General features: G+C 42.2%; 1 protein-coding gene across 1 annotated transcript in view; it reads right to left on the reverse strand.

The window, feature by feature from the left end:
- Positions 1-23,491, reverse strand: part of lingo3a (leucine rich repeat and Ig domain containing 3a) — a 32,571-nt gene extending 9,080 nt beyond the window's left edge. The window contains exon 1 of the mRNA XM_031726780.2: positions 22,930-23,491. The gene's annotated coding sequence lies outside the window, so the exon portion shown is untranslated. The remainder of the gene's footprint in view (positions 1-22,929) is intronic.
- Between the last annotated feature and the right edge of the window lie 204 nt (positions 23,492-23,695).

Below are 23,695 nucleotides of genomic sequence, written 5' to 3' on the forward strand. Positions count from 1 at the left end.
CTGCTATTGCTGCTATTGCTGCTAATGTAAACAAATGTGCTAACTGGCTTTGGAGTCTCCATTTCTACCTTCCTAAGACCCCTAAGTTCTCAGGGTGACTCATTCCCACACTTAATGAATTTTTATACTGAACTCAAATTTAATCAGTATTAAAATAATTAAACGTTTCAGATTTGATTGTGCAGTATCCAGCTGTCTGACATCCTGATGGTGTATGTCGTCTTTTCGGGTGCATGTTTTACAACATTTTGAACAAATATTAATGATTTAAAACTGACTAACACATCACCACAGGATGGAGTTTAAGAACTTGTTGATTTTGATCCAGATATGTGGATCACAGGATGTAAGACCCTCAGCAGGCTCACCTCTAATATGTGTTTAGTGCTAATTACCAAATATTAGGATGATAATAAGCGTGTTGTTAGCACTGAAAACACTGTTTTAGTCTATGTCCACGAATCCATTAGCTCTTATTAATCATGTCTGTTTTGCTTTTGTTGATAGATTTTGTTGATTTGATTTATGATTTTTGTACTTTAAAAATTCAGAATGTGATGCAGATTTCTTCTAGTACGCATAGCTGTGGTAAATAACCCCCCCGTTTGCCCGATGTCCCCCGTCTAGAGATGAAGAGAAGCATGGGCCTGAGCTCTGAGTCTCTAAAGTGCAGATGGCGGAGCAGGCGACCCGGAATTCATGTGGTCTTTGACTCCAGCCCAGTTACCACCGGAGACATCGCACATACCCAGAGAGCGGGGGTGTAGCAGGAGATGTGTGGCTTTTAGCTCGAAAAAAACCAAATGCAGGTTAGATAGCAACAGCACCATAATTAGACACTAGAGTGGGCAGAGGCCACAGCAGCGGGGACGCTTGGTGAGATGCTCTGCCACTTCTCAACCCCACCACCACCTCTTCTTGCAGAAACCACAACATGATTTATTTCACTGACTGTCTTTACTGCCGACTCATCTCCTACCTGGTCTCTCTATATACAAAAGCAATCAGAGCTTGAAAACTAGCAACTTAAGCTGATTGGCATAATGTAAACACTGTCCTTCTTGCTGCAGCAGAAGAAGAGTCTGTGTGTGTTTGTGTTGCCTACAGCAAGGCCCTGAATCAGAACCAGCTGAAGCAGAGCAGAGGATGAGACTGCCAGACTTATCTGCAGGTGTAGGACACAGCTGACAAATGAGCAGGAAGCGTGTTGGAGTGTGTAGGTGTAAGCAGGCACCCTCCAGAAAGACACACAGGCCAAGGCATAACATCCACAAAAGCTCCTCAAATGGCTGCGCTCGCCGATTTTCACCGTGCCCACTCATTACGGTTTATATAAGCAGAACTCTCTCTCTCTCTCTGTGTGTGTGGTATGTGCTGAAAGTGTTCTCCAGAGAAAACACATTAGTCATTTACACCGAGGGAAGCCTTCGTCAGTGTCCATCAGTCTGTGCAGGGAAACCCTGAAGACCACGGCAGTGCAAGTTCCAAGGAACACACAAATAAACACGCACTCACACACACACTCGGAAAGCAAGAAAAAGCTCAGGGATAAATGTGACTGACTTGTTTGTTCCCTCTAATGTCCCTGTAACTTCCACCTTGCAGTACAGTGATGGATCATTGTTACCGGGAGGGTCGCGCTACCCGACACAGCCAAGGACGAAGAAAAAAAGCTGGAGTGGAGAATTTGTGGCATTCATATAAAAGCAGTTACAAACTTGGGAAGAAGAATTGCTGTTTATTTGCGCGAGTAAACGCCTCTTCGTGGTCGAGCACACGGGCTTTCTGTGGACACTGAGGCTAAAAGAGGAATGGATGAGAGAAATGGTAAACAAACAGCTATTTAAAGCGATTTCATCGCCGGGCACCGCATTACAAACTGATCGGTCATGTCGAATATTTCCATTACACCTCAGCATCGGATGCAGATTGATATGAAACACTAGTTTAAAGGTGCCAAATAAGACTCTCATTATTATAATGGGTTACAGGGAGATTCTTAAATTTCATTTCTGTTCTATGCAAAGCATGAACGTTGAAACCGAAGGACACAAAGGGGTGATTAAGAATGTGTGCCATGAATCTTTAATAAGAGAGACCTGTTTCAGGGCTTATGGACGTAAAGGCTTCTACAACCAGGAGGTAAATAATTGATGACGTTATGCTGCGTGGTCATGACCCACTGACATGGAAACTTTGACCTTACCTGGAGCTAAAATAGCTACATAACCAAAGACATAGAGAAACAAAAATATTATTATTGGTCAGTTACTGGTTTTATACTTGAGCTGATATAAAAAAGAGTTTTAAACTTTAATGATGCATCTTAGCTTCAAAGAAATACCTTATAGCAACCTGCCTCTCGGTCCATGTATTAAGTAAACAGATGACAGCATTTTGTGTTTCCTCTGTCTACTGACACATAATAATAAAGTTTTGGCTTTTTATTTACATAAAAAAGGACAAAGTGTAGCATAGAACAAAATGGACAGCGCTGCAAATCTGTTATTATTAGCATGATTAATGAGGAAATTAATAATGATAACTAGTCAAACATCGTGTCTGAATGTTCAAAAGTATGCATGACAAAGATGCATCTGTCGACATTCAGATATGGAACATGCATTTCATATCATTCAGTGAGAGCTAAAGGTGTTTAGACCATGAAGTAGACAGTTACGAGGATTTTGGTGGCAAAAAAAGGATCCCCAATATTTTATTTTGTGTCCTTGGAAGAACACAGAGTTACTGTCCGGTCCTCGCTCAGATTCGTTACAGAGGATAATGCTTCTTCACAGTTGATTGGACTTGCATCTTTTTCTAATTTTATTATACGTCAAACTGCACTGAAGGTATTTCATTCTGTGATGTTTTTCAGTTTAGATGAGAGAACAGGTGGGGGCTACGATGCCTTACAAACACACTATCGTGACAGGCTCTGACCCGGTTTTCTATTTTATCAGTTTGTACTGAGGCATGTTCACAGCTGAAGGTTAAAACAAATATTGGGGTCCCTACACAAACACTCCCACACAATCTGAGCCCTCCGAGCGCAGTCACTTTGATTTAACACAAAGGGATCTGTGGCTCCAAAGAACATTAAATTCGATGCCAATCTCTGAGAGGCCACAGGCCATCACTGTAATGCAGAGGGACATGCTTTGCAGCGGTCACATACACACACTGTATGAAGCTGGCTGAGGTTTATTGAACAATCAACATTGTTATAGCAACAAAACACTGAATACCTTCAAAAAGTGCACAAATACTCAATTACTGTACAAATTCTGAAAAATGTGCTCCTCATAATAAAAACTAAAACTAATACTGAAAACTAATGAACTGGAAACAAAAACAAAAATAATAATCATTTGAAATATAAATAAAACTCTGCTTAGTAACTCAAATTTAATTAAATTCAGGCTTTGTTATCATGTCTCAAGTTAAACTGTCTACTTAAAAATCTACAAATGAACCTCCCATTGTCTGAATCTTCTTCTAACTGTGATCGTGTTATTAATCGACAAACATGTAATTATGAACACAACTGAAAAAAAAATGATGGAGACATCTGGAACCCCTCTGGCTCTGCTGTTCTCCACCAACAGACATGGGTTTCACAGTGGAGCGACACTAGTCGGTCACCCGTCTGTCTTTTCGGCCTGCTTTCCGCATAGGCAGGCTGCCACTGGCAGCTAGCCTATTAAATGGCCAACCTCTCTTTAAGCCCTTGTGATCAGACTGTGTCAGTCAACCAGCAGTACCCCTCCTGGAGCAGCCTCTCGGGCTAGTTACACAACTTCAGCAGGGATGAGAAGTGACAGACCACCAGGAAAGAGAAGACATAATTGGGGGAACTGGGAGGACTAACAGTTTGTGCTCAGCGAGGAGAACAAAAACGTTAATTTGTCCTTGTCCAGATCTTTCACGACTGTTTTTACCTTTAAAAAAAATACATGAGTAGAATTTGGTCGCCGCCCTGATTGTGTCTGGCAATTACTAGTAAGTTGATACAATAAGACAATCCAGTTTGAAGGCGTCACGGGCCATTTAACTATGAGATTCATGTCCTTGAAAGCTCCCTGATCAAATGCTAGACGTAATGACTTGGAAACATCCACTGTCTCTCTGTAGCTTCAGAGCAAATAGCTGGTTGTCATTTGCTCCAGTTTGATTGTTTAGTATGCATGACACATGCAACCCATTACTGTATAACGCTCTCTTCTGTTTCCATTATGCTGTGAAATAGAGAACCTGGGCCAATATAACGCCGAGCACTACTGCTGGGGTTTTTTTCCCCCCTCTTTACCAATTAAATCACATAAAGCAGATCCCGCCTTGTACAAACAGTGACAATTCATCATCTGGTCTCTTTTCTCACAGCGAAATAAACAAATCCTGGGTAATTTCAGGACCGTCATCCCATAAAAAACGTAAGTAAGCAGTAATAAATCATGATGCAGACTCCAGTCCCTCAGGAAAGAGGGTTTTTTTTCCTTCTGTGCATGAATAAAACTTGAGGTCAAAGGTTAATAAGAGTAATATTCACAAGCTCAAATTATTACTAGCTACTCTGTTGGCAGCAGACGTTAACTGTGACTCTTAATTTGAGGTCATTTCTCCCATAAATGCAAAACTAAAGCTGTTTAATCTATATTGCCTGTTTTTTTTTTTGGGGGGGGGGGGTTGGTTTTTTTTTTTACAGAGGACAAAGAGACAAGAGCCAGAAGTTCTTCGAAGGTGGAGGTGAGTGTGATCTGTGTCTCTGCTGGCATCTATTTCCTGACTGGCTGGCCTGTCTGCAGTGTCACCAGCCATCACTTCAATCTAGGCTCTTTCCATGCCAGTTGGCTCGGCTCTCGGTCGCTCTCACACTGCCTGCCACATTCAGAGACGAGAGGCAGAGATGGGGCATTTTAGGCTGGCATCACACATCACACGCTTGCAGTTCTTTGCACTTCACATACACACACGCAGAGATTTGCGTGTTCCAATTTACGCACGAAAATGGTCGAATGCACAGAGATACGAAAACAGACATGCATGCATATTCACTCACGCTCCCACTGTCCTCAATCTGCAGGGGAGTGTGTGTGAGGTGTATCTTAAAATCCTAGTGTGTAAGGGACTCTGACCTTTACAACAACTCTGTTTACAACATAAACGCTGAATAGAAAGCAGCTAAAAATCAAGTTGTGGCAAAGGTGGGGTGTCTATAAAAGATGTAAATTGTACATACTTCAACACTTTTCTTCCCCCTCTGGTTTGAGAGACTCGTGGAAGCATCATAAGGGAAAAAACTGCTGGCGCCTGCTTTAATCCTTCTTGAAGCCTGCAGGCTCTCCATGTCCTTCTCATTGGATTCATTAAAAGGATCCCTGTCCTCTCAACTTCCCTTTCACTGCCTGCTGCCTGTTCATCAAGTGGGCCAATTACAAGCACGATCAGGAGTCAAGAACTATCTGAAAGGGGTCACATAAGCACTGCAGCTCCCTCTTACTTCTAGACGGAAAGGCTGAAATGATGTCGTGTAAGCAGTGATGCCACTTGTGTAGAAAATAAGGAGCATATTGTGTAGCTATATACAGCATACACAGAACATGTGCACGGCTAGTCAGCTAGCTGTCTAAACAGTAATGTCCTGTGCTAGTTGGCAGCCTAATGTTCATATTTTATAAATGTAGATGCTAAGCAGACAGCTGCTACTAGCCCGGGCTGCAGGACTGGTGAAGAGAGTCTGAGTTAGGAAATGAAAAATCTGTGAACTGTGTCAGTTGAAACTGGCTTGTAACGACTTGCCTGGAGCAAGATATTAACTGCTGAGTAGCACACCTGGACATTACTCAGCAAAGCAGAGGTGGTTTCTATATTTATACACTTCAACAGACTAATTTGCCATTTTCCATCTGCAGTGTTATGAGAAGCATCAAGTGCCGCACACTTAGACAGAGATCAATGTTGTGTTTTCTTACTTCAAGACTAGCCAGATTTTTTTCACCCACTAGTGAATTAGTTGCATCTGTAATGGAGATTAATTTCTTAAAGTTTTTATGTGATTGGGTTAGAGTTTCAGATGGCAATCTAATACCCTGGAGGTCCCTTGAAAACGAAGTCTGACTACCAGTGCGAGGCGGCGAGGGGAGCGGTGTGTATTGAAAGTAATCCTCAGACCTGGGCAGCAGTGCAGCTGGATTCACGTCTATTCATAATTCATCACTCAACAGCAGTGGGGTGAAGATTGTTCTATATGTGTAATAAAGCAAGAAGAGACGTCTCTGAAAGGCACTGACAGAATCACGCAGATCAGCCATTGTGTTGCTGAACGTCCCAGGTGAGGGACGCGCTTGTTACAAGCAGAGAGACAGACGGAGACGATAGCTGCAAGTCATACCGCGTTAGCTCCTACAGCCATCCATCCGCAACTTTCAAGAGGAGAGCAGCTGACTGAGCTTCTGCCAGTCTAATATGAACTGTCAAAAGCCTAATTAGGCAGCACCCAAGCATCACTCACAGAGGCACCAGTTTCCCTCCAGTTGGAGCGTTCAAGCTTTTCCTGACCAGAAAGGAGTCAAACTGCTACACTAAACCCCGAGGGCGAGAGAAAGGAATAATTGGTAGCACATTTTCAGAACAAGCTTAAACATTTTAAGCAGACACTTGTGGTTGGTAAGTTCAATATTCACTTTTCTTTGACTCTTTAAGTTTCCTCCAACATTCATGAAAAATATCTAAAACCTTTGCTGTAAAATCATTTAGATAAATTATGTTTAATCACAAGTTTTTTCCGGGTTGCAGGTTTTATGCAGTCATCCAAAACACACGATGAGGATACATCGGACTCAGAGGAACTGCCAAATCACACTGTAATTCTCTGCGGGTTTGTATTTTCTGATTAAAAAAAAAAAGATGATTTAATCCCTTGTTATTGTAAAAACATAAGTCACAGCTGCTTCATCACTTTTATCCTTGTAAACTCGGCAGGGTAAAATGAGTTTATTTCAATGATATAAAAAAAAGTCACTTTTCCCTGGGCTGCTTCTGTGATAAACTCTTTGAAATAAATTGAATCATTCATCACTTTTCAAATTAGGTATCTAACGCATGAGCATAACTGGAGCTGAGGATTTAATTCACTCATGGGACAGATGCATAAATCCTGATAGCAGCTTGATGCTGACATTTTTGGAAGACAGCAACAGCAAGTCAGCATGATTGATGATGATGACAGACACATGACAGACACTCAGACAGCTTGTGGACCCCAGACACTCAGCACTGCTTTACCTAATAGAGAAAGCCGAAACCCTGAAAACAGGTACACTCAGAGAGTGTTGAGGCTTCACCTTGAATACAGAAGTTCAGTGACATGTCCTCATCTTCAAAGATGCGCAGTTTGCATAGTGACAACACTGAGCCTACTGCACACTGTGGAGGTGACTTTGGCTGTCAGAGATGTTGGCTGCCCCCCTAAAGTTCTGGCATCACACGGTCCTGATGCTGAGGAGGGCATGGTGGAAGTGAGAAAGAGAAGTAAGGACTTTTAAAAGATGCGATGTGGTGAACTACTAGTTATCATATAGTGCCTGTGTCACGATAATACTGTCGTAAACTTTTGTGTGCTAAAAAAGTGTCGTATTGGAATGTCATTGTGCTTAGGTTCCATAGAGCACGCAACAACAAAACAAGCCCGGACATGTCTGAGAGCAAGAGCAGCGTCAGCATCCCAGGACTACTTCAACAACCTCTAATCAATAAAGTACCATGAAAAATATGTTTTAAAAAAAGTATACAAACAAAATGTATGTGTGTAAAGGTGCAAACAACAAAAACACACTGTGGAGTACAGCAAGGCTATGAAGGGAGGGCAGCTGGTGATGTGCAACCCAAAACTAAACTAATGACTCAGTCAAGCACTGCTTGAGTGCTCACTGGTTGCACTCCATACGACAGGAAGAGCAAACGGTGGATGCAAATTACAGATGCTGTAACATGGTAGTAAAAGTGAATGTTAAGACAGTAATGAGCAGGCCCCAAAGAGTAACAAGGTGGTTAATTTAGTTATTGCTACAGTAAAAATGTAAGCACCAAGGATATTTTTACATTTGACTTATGTTGTAATAATAATAGTAATGTAAACTTTATTGATCCCCATGGGGAAATTACTCTTAACCCACTCACTCAGTGGGCAGCCACCAATCCAGCGACTGGGGAGCAGTGTACAGGGATGGTACCTTGTTCAGGGGTACCTCAGGGTAGCCATTCAGTGGATTCGAACCCTCGACCTTCCGATCATGGGGGCGACCACTCTACCTACTGAGCTGTCCCTTCCCTTAATATGAGCTGTCTCACTATTATTGTGCTATTGCTGGCACCAAATTCACACTTCAAATTAGGTAGTGTGTCATCAGTGACAATAACTGTACTTTCATCATCTTAAGTGTCACGATCGAATAAAATATTTTATTATATATTTACATTTTATTTGGGACTACCGAGTGTAACAAGATATTGGAAAACGCAAAGACAGACCCAGAGTAAATATAACTTAAAGATGTGATATATTAGGCTACCTCCAGAGTAAAGCTCACTGCACCGTGTGCTTTGTCAGCTCTTTGCAGATATCCTAATTGCATTTTTACGGACTAGTCATAAGGCTGACATGGCTTATGTGAAATAAGGCATTAAAACCATACGTGAACAATAATTTGCAACCAGGAGGTTTTTTCTGTGTCTCCACGATAGCGCTGTCTGGCATTCCTGACCTCCCTGTTTCTAAACTGCACCAGCTCATCGTTGTCACTGATATTTTGTAAGATGTTGCTGTTCCATGTAACGCGTCTCATTAGGCTGCTGCTCCAGCAGGGTAGGTCATAAAAGGTCATCTGCATCCAAATCAACAGCTCATAACTAACATCTGCTTTAAATTAAGGATCCACAATCTCAGTTTCTGTTTCTGCCAATTTGGATATTTTCAGTGTTGCTATCGTTTCACACTACATTGAGGAAGATCATCTAAATATGCCTATTTAAATAACAAAAATACAGCTGAATATCTTTCTCGTCTCGTTCCTCAGAGTCGACCATTAAATGTGAGAGATTATCAGAAGTAACCACGAGTTCACTCATCTATATTAATATCTTTTTCTGTAAAGAATTTCTACGCAGCTCATTCCACAGCAGCGAGCAGACCCAGCTCTCACTCTCGTCTTACGTTCAGTAATGAATACAACACAAACCTGTGCTGCAGAAACAGAGCGTTGACAGCTAGCCTTGTTTTAAAAAAGAGAAATACACCAAGACCAGTGGCATCTCCACAGCTGTTATCCGTCAGTGCTTTGTTCCCTTAACTGCAAACAAACGCTAGAATTGATCATTTTTCTTTCAGATATTTGACACGAGCAAAGCGACTTTGCTCCAGAACGCATTTCCTGATAAAATAGGGCACATCTGACATCAGTGTGAGTCTACATTAAGGTGAAAATGACGCAGAAATATCCACAAGTGTTCCTGGCCAGTAATTATCCCTGTCTGACACACATGCAGCAAGAATAGCCGCTGGCCTGAACGGGATTACAGCGTAATGACATGCTGATGAAATGTACTGGGCCATCCAGCTCTGTCTATGTTATGGCCTGTTGTCCATATTTCAGCTGAGCCTGTTTGTATGGCCTACTTCGCAGTCCCACCCTCTAATCCCGTGCCGATGGGAACTGCCACGCCGCCCGGTCCCCTTCCCATCTCTCCTCCACTCAGCTTTAATCTCACTTCGGCTAAGACGGCAATGGCGAGCGCCAAACTGGGGATGGCTGACAGTCAAAAGCAGCCTCGGTTAAAGTGTGTTTTTGATTCTGATAAACAAAAAATACTTTAACTAAATCTCGTTATTTTGCCCACAATTTACAGTCTTCGCATGAATGAAAAGAGCAGCGAATAAAACGACTGTGTGCCGTTTGGAGCTGTGAGCGAGTGTCTTCTTTCCTGCTGCGCCGAGCCTAATAATTTGAGAATAGCGTGGTCTGGGATTTTGGTGTAATTATCCGAGAGCGTTAATTGCAGTAAGAATTCGGAAGCAATTATGAGGATCTTGAGCATCGACGCTGGCACTGAATCTGCATGGCGCAGAGTCTCACAGCAGCTAACTGTTGATTAATCTTCAAGCTTTACTAACACACAAATCCCTGCACAAAACTTGTGGAGATAATCATTCATAAGTTAAATCCCAAATTTATTCGCTCATCCCTTTATTTGATTTGTGCGCACTAGGAGGGGATGTTTAGTCTGGAAAGAAACTCTTGTTTGTAGCTTTGAGCCGAAGCAGAAGAAGCAGAATGTTCTGTATCTGTGCCACGTCTTCTGAGAGATTAACTAATGTGGCAGTAAGCTGCCTGATAAAAGGACTCAAGAAGTCAAGTGGCAGGAAAGAGAAGAAGGCGCTGACCATGAGGAAAACGAAACAAAGGCGTCAAGAAAACGAGGAGAAACGAGAGGAAAGGAAAGCAGTTATTGAGCACAAGAAAGGAGCAGAGTGTGCAAGATGAAATTATAAATAGAAATAAAAGAGCTTCTTCTTTTTAGTTTTCTTTTTTCTTTTTTTTTCTTTTTTACAGGGTGACAGATAAAAACAGAAAGCAGAGATGTGAAATGGTTTAGGGAAGGTGATGAGGGATTATACATCCTGACAGAGCCACAGAAGAAAGAGAGCCTTAGAAATGGATTTGTCAAAAGTGAGGCACTTCAGAGGAACGTGGACCGCAAACGTGTGTGTGTGTGTGTGTGTGTGTGTGTGTGTGTGTGTGTGTGTGTGTGTGTGTGTGTGTGTGTGTGTGTGTGTGTGTGTGTGTGTGTGTGTGTGTGTGTGTGTGTGTGGTTGACAGCCACACTCTCTTATCTCTCTGTTGTAAATCTGAACTCAAAAGAGAATCTGTCACTGACTGTGTTGCTGCTGCCGTTGCCCATAGAACAGCTCTGAGCACCTAATTGAACACTTACATACTGACAATGAAATTGTAAGGTACACATAAGTTCTGCTACAAAAAAAAATGCAAGAAAAAAACATGTACAGGCTCTCAGATGAGGCTTTCTATGGCGTCGACAATGACACAGGTTGTCAGCTCCTGTGATGAAGGCTTAGTGAGAGAAAACAGAAGGAAGGAGGAGCAAGAGCAGATTGAGGATGAAGAGAGGGAGGAGAGAGTGACTCAGCTGCTCTCCCTAAAGGCCTCAAGGAAAAGAGGGATGAAGGCACCAAAGTGAAGGGGTGTTCAGGCTGGAGACAGTCATCTCCGATTTTAAGTCTGTGAAAAATACGCATTACCAAAAAAGAGAGACCTCAAATAACTCTTTTGGGGGGGGGGGTTACCCCCAAAGCGAACAAACAACTGTCCACGGTACAAGCGCGAGGGATGAGCAATGAGTGTCCTTAAAGGAGATCACCATGCCTCGCCATCTCACCGAGTCCGAGGCAGATTACAGCATCGCGGCCTTTTATCTGCCATGCAAAGGGACCTCTTTAAAGTCTCTAGGTATAGCTTTGGGCACCCAGTAATTGGGTCCTGCCTGCGCATTAAACATAGATCTGTTCTGGCATCACACAGGAACTCAGCATCGGATGTACCGGGATGAAACAGCATGCTGGATGGAGTAAGAGGCACACACTGTGCCACACCAAAAAAAGAAGGAGGAGAGGAAGAAAAAAAGATAAAAACCTCATCCGTGCAAACAGACTGAACCACAGCTACAGTCAGACATACAAATTATTCACAGGCTCTTTTGAAACTGTTTACTCTGGGATGCAGATGCTGCCTTCCTCACACTGAGAGAGTCGAGAGATAAACTGAAAGTGGTTCTGATGAGGGATTGGTTGTGAAGGATTTGATTGTGGAACAAAAGCGAGATGCAGAGAAGTTCTTTGAAGGAAACCTACAGTATGGATGCATACAATAGGCTGACGGAGGCAAAAGGAAGCAGGCAGGGCTGTCTTTGAAAAAGGTGAAAGAGGTTGTGACAGTGTGCTGTCAGGCAGGCGAGCTGATCCCTGATTCTGTGATCAATGTTTTCCAAGAAAATAAAATTTAAAAAAAGATGAATAATTCAAAACAGACTAGCGACAGGCTCATGAAGACGAGTAAAGCAGCAGCACTCGTCTGGCTCGCATAATAAATTCATAACATTCCCCTGATGTCCAGAACCGGCTTGTCCTTTTCGCCTGAAAGTGTGGCAAACAGCACACATCAGAGAGTACACCTGTCAGAGCTCGAAAATGTGACAGAGCATGAGCAACGACGCGCTTGTGTACATCGGCAGCAGCACAGTCGCATGGACGGATATTTATAGCTACGCAGATCTACAGATTGTGATCTATACTGACAAACATAACCCCATAATTCTAAGAAGCAGCATGAAATCCACCCCCACATATAAAATGTACCCACCATGTTCCAGCTATTCTGTGAGTAGAGTATAGCCTCCATAAGGTATTGACCTAAACAAGAGAAAAGAAACTTGCCACAGCTGTGATTTAGTTCAAAGCAAAGAATCTCAGCAGACTACTTCTGATCAAACACGTCTGACAGGCAAACCGAATCCGTACACTCCCACAAAGGAAGGGGGGGAAGATGAGAGGAAACACAGTCTGTTAAGCCCAATCTCATCACACCCATCTGTCACGGTTACACACGGACATTTACAGCTGCACATTTATTAGTTCAAATCAGGCAGGAAGAAAACAGGGAGAGATTTTCTTCCTTTCAGATGACAGCCTGGAAAAAAGCGTCCTCCTATAAATATACTGCCCCTCTCTCTGCCACTGCATGAAAATAACACACTCGCTTCTCAGTGCACGGCAAGCAGGGTCTAGATTACTTTTATTAGCGTGTCATCTTTTATGGACTCTGCTATAGCTGCTGTTTTAAGTGGACTAATATTAACAAGGCATGCATAAATAAAAATCACCTTTAATTCTCAGCATTATAAAAAGCTTCAGCATTTTCATAAAGTGGAGGTATTTCTATTTCTTGTTAAACTATTTGAGAAAGGAAACCAGCTCAAAGAAACATGTCCATAATTATGTATTACACTGACACACGGCCTTAACACCTTCGAGCTACAAGCTCAAAAGCTCTAATGAACACAGTAACGTCTGATATGTCTTACTTGACTTCAGTGTCACCTCCTTTGATTTATTAAAGAGGAATAATTTTCTTTTACCTCTGGTGATCAAAATCTGAAAAATGAGGAGTCTCTTGAATATATTTAGGGAGCAGAAGTTAGCCAGTAGTTAGAGCCGTATCCACGAATCCATTCCTTTATTTGAAGAGACACTTCCTAATTATGATCCAAATTTCAATTTTAAAAAAATGCTTGAAAGCTTCTTTTAGGTTCTTTTGAGAATAATAATAAATTTTGTTTGAGCTGGAGGCAGCATCGGGTTACATTAACTGAAAACAGGGGGAGGCCGCCAGCTTTGCTGTGTCCAATTTGCTGTCACAAAGCCTGCAAACTGCTGGAGACTCATTGTTCCCAGACCAGAAGTAGAATCAAGTAAAAAGAAAGCACACCCTCTCTCAGTTCTAAGGTTTTACGTATAAAGCCATAATAGAAAAACGTATGTGGTCCTCGGGAGGTGTTAAAATTGAAAACTAAAACCTGAAATGAAACATTAAACATATTTCCGAGTCACTGTTTAAACAAAAACTGGACAATAAAATGTTTCCACATTGGAAGGAAGGATTCATCAGCTCGGGAAACGGGATCATCCCATGAGCACATGAATGAACAGTTATTCAATTCCGAAAGTGAAGTTCACTGATTTGAAATCATGCATAAACAAGGTTTAAATTACAGTTCAAATGCTCCCATTTCTTGTTTCAAACATATACTACAAAAGACGCAACACATAAGGCAAGTGAAGCGAGGATAAAAGGAAAGAGCAGCCTGACGGCGCAGTTCAATCTCATCTCCCTGTTCCACTGATCTCCACTTCAGGAAAATGATTTGATCAACTGATTATCTGATTTATGTTCAACAGCTGAAAAGGAGATAAAAGTCAGCTTTAGTTCTGTCAGCGTGATCCGCGGCGCAGACAGAGAGGAGAGTTGGAGGTCGTGGAGTGAGCTGAAGATGCAAAGAGACGTGAGTGTTTAATCTTCATACATACAGACGGTTCAGTCGGATATTTAAAATAGCTTTAGTAGGTTCAAAGAACAATTATTTAATGAGGATGAGTAAGAGAAACAGACAATACCTAAAAGAGCTCCACAGACAAAAGTAGACATGGAAGCGATGCGCCGGAGTATTCATATTCTGCACGACTGATCTTGATATAAATGCAAAATTAGCTGATCCGGGCCAAGATGTTGAAGTAGCAGAGAGAAAACCATCTATTGCAGTGATGCAATCACTTAGACATGATAACAGATTCATAGCTTCTGTGAAAAACACAAGATGTCAACTGAATCCAGTTCAGCTTGGAAAACTTTATACACATCTGGAACAATTTTACGCTACGATATGCACTGTGGGCTCACCAGCTGGAAACAACAACGTCGGACCCCATCAAAATCTGCAAAAAGGCTCGTTACATAAGAACGATCATCATCACTTTAAAATTTCAACAAAATATAATACATTAAACGGGGAAAAATGCTGCCAAACGTGCAGATAAAACACATCTAAGTATTTAAGTAGGTGGCTGTGGCTCAGGAGAGGCGGTAGTGTAGGTCATCTACTAATTATGAGGTTGGTGGTTCGATCCCTGGACGCTCCAGTCTGCATGCCAAAGTATCCTTGGGGAAGATGCGGAATCCAGAGTTGCTTATCGGAGTGTGACTGTTAGACAGGAATCACTTGGACGCAGAAAGAAAGTGCTTCTGTGAATGAGCCATGTTGTATAAAGAGCTTTGAGTGCTCGAGAAGAAAAGAACCGTTTATCATTTTCTACAGAGAATTGTAAATACTGCTTACAGAAAGGACACTCAGTCTTGAAATACTATCCAAAAACCAACATCCATGTGACTCGATGATAATTTGTCTTTGCTTTAGTAATTGTGCTTATGTCCTTCATTCAATGTATTGTTAACTGCCACATGGTTATACCACAGTTTTACCATTCCTGATCCTCTCAGCTTTTATATCTTATTTGTTTTTATATTTCTCGATTTAGCTCTTTGGTACTTTCTTTATAGCTCCCTCGCAGTCGGCTGGGATATATTAATATATCCAATTAGCAGCCCTGAGTTGAATAAACAGGTATGAACGTTATTATTAACATTAACATTATTATTGCAGGGTCTTTACCTTACAATATAAAGCACCTCGAGATGACTGTTGTTGTGATTTGGTGCTATATACATACAACTGAACTGAACATGGATGCATGGATGTTTATGTCCCATCAACCTGCCAGGGATTGTAGATGAAAATAAGCATTTGTAGCCAAATCTTTCGTGATGTACCAAAGCACTCGTGTTAATTAATGTGCATTGCCACTTCTTGTGTTGTGTTTTCAGAGATCAGCTGGATCGAACACACTCTTAACTATAGTGAACATCAGGACCCATTTGAAGACTGATTAATTAATCCCTTCTTGATACTCTACTCTGACCACTACACATGAAGGTCTCATTAGAGCCAAAGTCATCAAACGTATCTGGACTGAGGGAACACTATAAAGGGGGGAAAAAAGGTATATTTGATTAAGCACTTAAATATTAATTAGTGGATGATGTTGACTGGATGAGGGCGTGCAGGTGTGCTTGAAGATAAAGCTGCGGACGTTTCATTAGGTATTGCAGTTTAATCGTGATATGTTTTAAAGCATGTGAGGGCAAGAAAAATGGGAAAACGTCGCGACTGCAAACACTCACGCGTTAATCTAATCTTGCTCGTAGTTACATAATTTAAGAGAGCTGATTATGAAGCGATCTCATGCGCGGGGTCTGTGGTATGAAAGATGTGTGTAACTTGAGTCAGCCCATAGGACACAGCTGGCTTGACGCAGTGGTCCCAGATACAGTAAGCCGCGACCGCCTGGCTCAGCTGCTGCAAATGCAGTTTAATAACAGAGCTGGAAAGACTGATGCCCCTCGAAGCATGAAGTAATAATATTTCTGGAATCTATCAGTCGCTTTATACAAAGTAGAAAAGGTAAATTTACATTTTTATCTGCAAGTTATTTTCCATTGATGTGTTTAGAAAAACACTCTGAAATACTTTTGAAAACATGAACTCTACTTTGGGCTAAATGTGAATTTATGATGTGAGAGTTACGGGTAAAATAGATAAAAGGCAGCTTTTAAAACAAGCTGTATTCAGAGAGTTAACATCTCTTATAGTCTGGGTACTTTTCCATTTGAAGAATCAAAACGTTTCTCAACACGTCCTGAACAAAGGAGACAAATAGTGCTTTAGGATTCTGCAGTGAGATGAAAACAACCGGGTGCCCTTCACAGATGAGTGTTTCCATGCTACTGAATTACAGTGCCGCAAAAAGTATTTTCCCCCTTCTTGATTTCTTACTTTTTTTGCCTACTTGTCACCCTGGCATTGTTCAGGTTATCATCAAATTTTAATATTACATAACGGTAACACAGGTAAATACATAATGAAGTTTCAAAAAGATGTATTTATTATGGAATAATCTATCCAAGCCTACCGTTGCACTGTGTACAAAGTAGTTACCCCCTGAACCTGATAACTGGCTATTCCACCCTTGGCGGCAAGAACTGCAATGTTTGTGATACCTTCAGAAATGCTTTAATTCAGACACGTTGGAGGGTTTTCCAGCGTGAACGTCTTTAAGGTCACGCGGAAGCAGCTCAGTCTGATTTAAGTCCAGACTTTGACTCGGATTCTCCAAAACATTCATTCGTTGTTTGAGCCAATCAGAGGTGGACTTGTCACTGTTGAGTGCCCTTCAGCTTCAGGACATGAAGTAATGGGCGGACATCCTCCTTCAGGGGTTTTTTGGTATGGAGCAGAATTCATGGCTCCCTCAGTTACAGCGAGTCGTCCTGGTGCAGCAGAGCAGCCCAGATCATCACACTACCACCACTGTGTCCACCTGCTGCTGGGATGTTCTCTTTATGAAACGCTGTTAGTCTGATGCAGATGTAACAGGACTCAAACCTTCCAGAAAGTTCAGCTTTTGTCTCATCAGTCAGAAGATTTTCCCAGGAGTCTCTGAGGTCATCCAGATGTTTGTTGGCAGATGCGGTGTTCTCCTTGGACTCTCCCGTGGAGGCCATTTTTGCCCAGTCCCTTTATTATGGTTGAGTCATGACCTCTGACCTTAACAGAGCCAGACGAGGCCTGCAGGTCATCAGATATTGTTCTGGTTCTTCTGTGACCTCCTGGGTGAATTTTGGTAGGCTGGTCACTCCTGTGAAGGTTCAGCACTGTAAGGAGGTAAATACTTGCTCACAGCATTGCACATTAAATGTAACTACAATGTTATGACTGAGAATAAAGTGTTGTGGTGGTGGTTGATTAGTGAGAGAGGACAAGTAACCAATATTACAGTATAAATACCATTTACTCTGGTTAGTTGTTTCCTTTTGCATGCATTTCATCTGATAATTCATAACAAGTGATGTCAAATGCAGAATCTATATCTCAGATGTAAAAGGACAGTTTTCATACCAGACTGCCCAAAGCTGGCACAGCAGTGAGCCCATGTTTTAAGTTTTTAATAGCAGATCGAAGTTGGCATACAATTTAAAACCTAATTGAAAACTTGAATAAATAGTTATCTGTGTCACTTATTAGTTTTATTATTCAAGACTTGCTAGTGATAGATCATGTATTATTTTTGATTGGACAGATGGATTATTCTTGATTTAAGGAGATTATTTTCGAGAAACTGCCATATGTAGTCCTCAGAGTCCTGTTTAAATAATTTCTTACGCTATTAAGGATAACATCTCTGACGAGATACCGAGCAGGAGCCCCAAACTCCATTTTCTCCAGCAATCTCAGCCATGATTGTCGATCCATATTGAGAAATTTTGTTTTATGGCCGTACTTTAAGCTGCCAGCAGCAGCAGAAATACATAAAATGAAATGAGGCGAAGAGTCTGACAAGTATATAAGCTCCCCAGAAACCCTCTTCAAGCCCTAGCACAGCTCAGTGATGGAGACTCTTTGCTCTCTGACACACACGTTCAAGTATCAGCTCAGACACATTAGAGGTTTAAATAGTTGATCTCTCTGTTCTGTGTTGTTTTATAGATGATTTCATTTTTAGATCCAGCTGGCCTGGTGTCAAACATTCATCGCCACAAACGTTCTCATCCTAAGGAGCGCTGGGCAAACAAACTGACTTCATGCAAGAAGCAAGAGACAAAGCGTGATCTCTGAACTCCTCTTAAGTGTGTAAACTCAGACACTCATGAGACTCATTTGACTCCTCGTATTTTTTACGTAAATACTAAGACCATCTCATCATACATTCTTTCATCCAGAGGCCGCGGAAAACATAAAATATGCAGCATCCAAAGAGCAAAAACCACTTCTCTCATGCCATCGCTTCCTCTCTGGATCTCGCCTGTGTCCTCCAAAGTCACTCTAGAAAAATCATCATCAGCTTAAATGAGCAAAATTTCAAAAGTACACAGATAATACAAGAAGTTGAGCTATTATAAATAGGCTGTGCAATAAAAAGAAAATACATTAGCTAATGTAGTTTTAAACTGAAGGTAGATATATTTTCTGAGTGGGCTGTGACAGAAATTGCATCTGTATTGTTCTGGGTTGATTTATTTCTTTGGCTTTGATTCTGTGGCTTTCAAAAGAATCGAACGAAAGCCTCTGTAGTTACTAGCGGCTCCATTAGAGTCACATAAATAAACAGCCCTGCAATGACAAACTGCAGCGTGTGGCACTTCATGACTGCACTGCTGTACTAATTCGTCTAAAGCTTCAGCCTATTTTCCGCAGGTCAGGGAGCATAATTTTGAATAAAAACGCTCACATTTGGCCTTGATTAAGCCCTGGAAAAAGGTACACACACACACACTCACACACACGCAAGAGTCTAATTTCACTAAATTATTCTAGATGCCATTTGAAGATCAGTTCACATTCATAAGGTGATATATTGAGATCAGTAATTGCCATCCAGGGGACACAGGTGTTTCTGCAGCAACCAAGGTTACGTAAAGACTGTCAAGCTGCTCGAGCAATCTTAAAATAGTTAGCTGAATATAATATATAAACAGTGAAATAGTATAATGCATAGCTCCAGGAGCTCCAGTTTCCCCCAGCATCAAAAAAACATGCTGGACTTTTTCTTCTGTCATGTGCTCTCGAACAAGGCTCGGCGGCTGGCAACTACTCCTAATATAAGGATGGGTTACAAGAGGAGAACTAGCTTCCCTACAGGGATGAATAAAGGAAATCTTACCCTCTATAAGTAATGAATAAATGATTAAACCAGAACGTCACTGATGTAGTAGCTCGTCCGACTCATGATCCATCACAATTCACAGGTCATTATAATGTGTGAGGTACAGAAAGAAAGTTGTAGGCTTTGCAGTCATTGGTTGGCTGTATTTTATGAACTAATGAAAATTTAAATCCTCTAAACAGTCAAAGAGGATTGCAAACAGTCACATACAGGAAACTACAAGCAAATGGTAAATGGACTGGTTCTTATATAGCGCTTTTCTACTCTTCTGAACACTCAAAGCACTTTTCACAACTTGTGCATTCACCCAAGCACATTTCCTAAGTGCTTTCTAACTAACATTCACACACACACATACTCCGATGGATGCATCGGAGAGCAATTTGGGGTTAGTATCGTGCCCAAGGATATTTGGCATGCAGACTAGAGGAAGCCAGGAATCGAACCACCATGCTTCCGATCAGTAGAAGACCTGCTCTACCGTCTGAGCTACAGCATTACTCTAAGGCTATGTCCACACTTGAAAACGCATTGTTTTCTCTCCGTTTTGGCCTCCCGTCCACACTGAGACGGCGTTTTCCTCAAGGAAAAACAAAGCGTTTTGAAAACGCTCTCGAAAACGCATACATTTCTAAACGGAGCTGTCCCGTCGCAGTGTGGACACGCTAAAACACAAACTTTCTAAAACGATGACGCATTTTAGTCATGTGATGCAGTCATGTGACCAATTAAACAAAGATAGCGGAGGGCATTACACAGCAGTTGTTTTGATTGCTCTCAATTTTGACAGCCCTAAAAAAGATTAATATCTGTCTGTACATGCTCCAAATAGCTTTTCTTCAAATTCTTTAATTCTCACTCGCTTTTGCGCATGCGCAGGACTGGAGCGTAAGCGTTTTCATCCGTTTCAATGTGGACGCACAACTCTGTGAAAACGACTGAAAATGCTAGTGTGGACGCAAAGTGTTTTCAGACGGAAATGCCATTTTCAAATCTATCCGGGCTAGTGTGGACGTAGCCTAAGAGGAGGAGTGATTTTTGTGACAAGCACAATGACCTTGACCTTGATCATTGCGTGTAAGTTTCATTAAATTCTGGCCAGTACTCTGCGAGCACTAGCAGGTCTAATCTCCAAGCTACATCATTAGATCCCTACCATAAATATTAGTTAAATAGCTAAAAGTGGTGATAGGCAGCTGGAATATTTGGTTTAACATGTTAAATAAAGGATTAGCCATCTGACAGAGTACAGAATTAGCTAATAGTAACAGATAAATTGATAAAATTCCCTTCAACCAGTAAGCTGCAAAAATGCAAAGCAATAGTCCATCTTTTTGGTCAAATTTTATCCCAACTGCACTCAGTTCCAGGATGCAATTGGACTGATCTGACAGGGCTGTTGTGGTCCATCTGGCAAAATAAGGACTACTGCTCTAAGGTAACCAGGTCAACCAGGCACTAATGTCACAACAAATGCGAAATGAAGAAATCGCATTTTTAAAAAGACTTGTAACGCCCACGTGCTCTCTAAGCTCTGCATTAAGGTTACAGCCCCGTCTGAATGTCTGTAATGGCATTACAGTAGTCTGTGGGAGGACGGCCAGCGAACGCAGGCTGACGATCATTCCAGCTGGACATCTTAACGCAGACAGATGACACGCCAGCCTGCCTGCAGGTATCGGACAGCCACTCGCAGGAGCACTCTCTCCTTTCAGTCCCGCATCGCATGCCTCCTCCTCCCTTTTCCTCCCTCTGCACTCTCCTCCCTGTAAGAGCAGCGATGCCCTCATCTTGCTGACAGTGGATGCATCTCTGTTTTATTGCCCTCATAAATACCATGGAGTTGAAAACAATGAGACACTGTTAAGCTGAGCCAGTGTGACTGTTGAGCTTGGATGACAGCTTTATGTGCAACAGAAAGGTTCAAAATGAGAAGGTAAGTGTAGGCGTAGTAATGGACAACGCTAACAGGCCTGCTTTAATAACGCACTCTGAGGAACTTTGCAGACATTTCATTACTGACACATAAATCTGTCAAATAAGGGGGCTAAGTGGCACCTCGGGTACCATTAAGAGCTGTTTCATAATTGCCTTCACTTTAGTTGCTGTTTTTTCTTGATTTTTTTAAAGTAACTGCTCTCAGCAGAGATCTATAAGATGACACATGGAGGCACGAAATGCACAGCATAAATCCAGTAATAATCCTGGGATTTATAAGAATGTAAGATGTTAAAGGAACTGCACCTACAGTACCTTAAGCAGATTAAGCATTTGCAATGTGACCCTTACTGTATGAACCCAGTGACGAACATGAACCCAGTGTCCAAGGACACTTCAACAGGTCGGAATAAGCCAGTGACTGAACAAAAGCTAATGCACCCCACTGCAGGACAGCAAACATAATTCTTCAGTCACAGCACACGAAAAGTGGGAACATGTTGTTTGAAATGATTTTCATTTGAATGTTGGTGAAATTACCAACTCTGCGGCTCTCTACCCGCTTCTTATTGGTTTAACGGTGACCGATTAACTGGGGCAAGCACGCAGTGACACCACGGTTAAAAATCGTTGAAAGGGCCAGTCTCAGACTGACTGAATCAATGTAATAAATGTGCGCCTGTGGCTGAGAGATGTGAATGTCACGGTATAAAAACAGGGTAGTCCGACAGGCTTTCAGGGACCTTTGTTGCATCTCATTATCCTCCTTTGTCAAGAAGTGACCCCCAAAATACTCAGATCATCAAACTCACAGGAATTACAATTCCCTCCTGTACTATCTTAAAAACACAAACACATCAAATGTGCAGTTTCAGCAACAAAGCAGCCAGTTACAGTATGTATGCAAGCACTGCTGGACCTGAGGAGGAAAGAGATGAAAGCAAAACTATATTCAGTTTTCCTAAAATAATCATCCGGCTTCCAGAGACTGCACTAAGAACGGAGCAGAGGCGCAGTAAAAACAGAGCTGGGAGAGGGCTGAGCAAACACCGACAGAGGGTATAAGACATGCCAGGCGGAGGACAGGCGTTGAGCCTCTCACACTGAGACAACTGCAGGGATCGATCAAAGGCTGTCTCCCCCCTTCCCTCGTTTAGATCATCAAAACCTAATTGAGAAATGGTAACCAATGACACACACACACACAGTGGCTCTGCTTGCATGGTTGCACTAGCACACCATCCCGAGGTTGACAATAGAAAAGCACGAGATAATGAGACCTGATGTCCAACTGAGTTAGAGAGCAAATCAATCAGCCGGGAATGCACCATAGGAGAGTGAGAAGTGTCTGAGGGGAGGGGCTGTGTGGATGATTACAGGTGCAGCCTGGGGCTCATCAGGTTGCCTGTTAAGGTCAGAGTTGAATATAGCAAACTGGGAGAACGGGTGAAAGACACATGCAGCAAAGAAGAGGGACACAAATGATAAACGCCATGTGCACTGTCTCGTTTCGTGGCACATTAATGGATCACAGAGGAGTGTGGAAAAGTGTTTGTTTGATTGCAAGAAAAGATGGGCACTTGACTCACCCAGGAATACAAGTTGACCGGCTCTCCCTCCACATCTGAGCCTGGAGGTACCCTGGTCTCCGCTGGCCGTCTCCTCCGAGTCTGTGCAGGTTGATGTTACAGTGTTGGTCCTCCAGCCTCTCCAGACGCTGGGCTTCTTCTTCCTCCTCCTCTTCCCGCAGCAGCAGCAGCAGCAGCTGGACCGAAGTGCATTCACTCACCTTCCCTCACCGTTCTCTGCTCCTCCCAGCAATGCCGCGGAATTATCTCTCACCTCCCAAATGGAGTCCCCGGATTCCCCCTCACCTCTGCTTTGTGCTACAGAGCCAGCAGGAGCTCCTGCCACAGCGGGCATCCAGCTCTGCGTGTCGGCGAAGGCAGCCACCAGCAGCGGCGAGCGGGTCGGACTGATGGAGCTGTGGTTACTGGATCGCGTTTGTGTGAGTGTGCTGGCATTTGTGTATGAGGATGTAGAGCGAGGTGTGTGTGTTTGAAAGAAGACCCGGCTTCTGATCATTGGGGCTCATCTGCTCTCTCTCTCCCTCTCGTACTCGGGCAGTTTTGTGCTGCATTCACGTTCCGTGTATAAAAACGGAAAAGAGTCACCTGCTTAAAAATTCAGCCCACCTCAGCTGAATTTAAATGTATGAATGATGAAATACATTTCAGCACATTTCAAAATTTTCGTTTCTACTACAATATTTTACTATTTGATTTATTCAGTTTGTGTTTGGTTAACATTTTTATTTATTTATTTTATTTTCATGTATTTAAACTATAGTCTCGC

Source organism: Oreochromis aureus, linkage group 23 (genome assembly GCF_013358895.1).
Source record: "Oreochromis aureus strain Israel breed Guangdong linkage group 23, ZZ_aureus, whole genome shotgun sequence".
Lineage (NCBI taxonomy): Eukaryota > Metazoa > Chordata > Actinopteri > Cichliformes > Cichlidae > Oreochromis > Oreochromis aureus.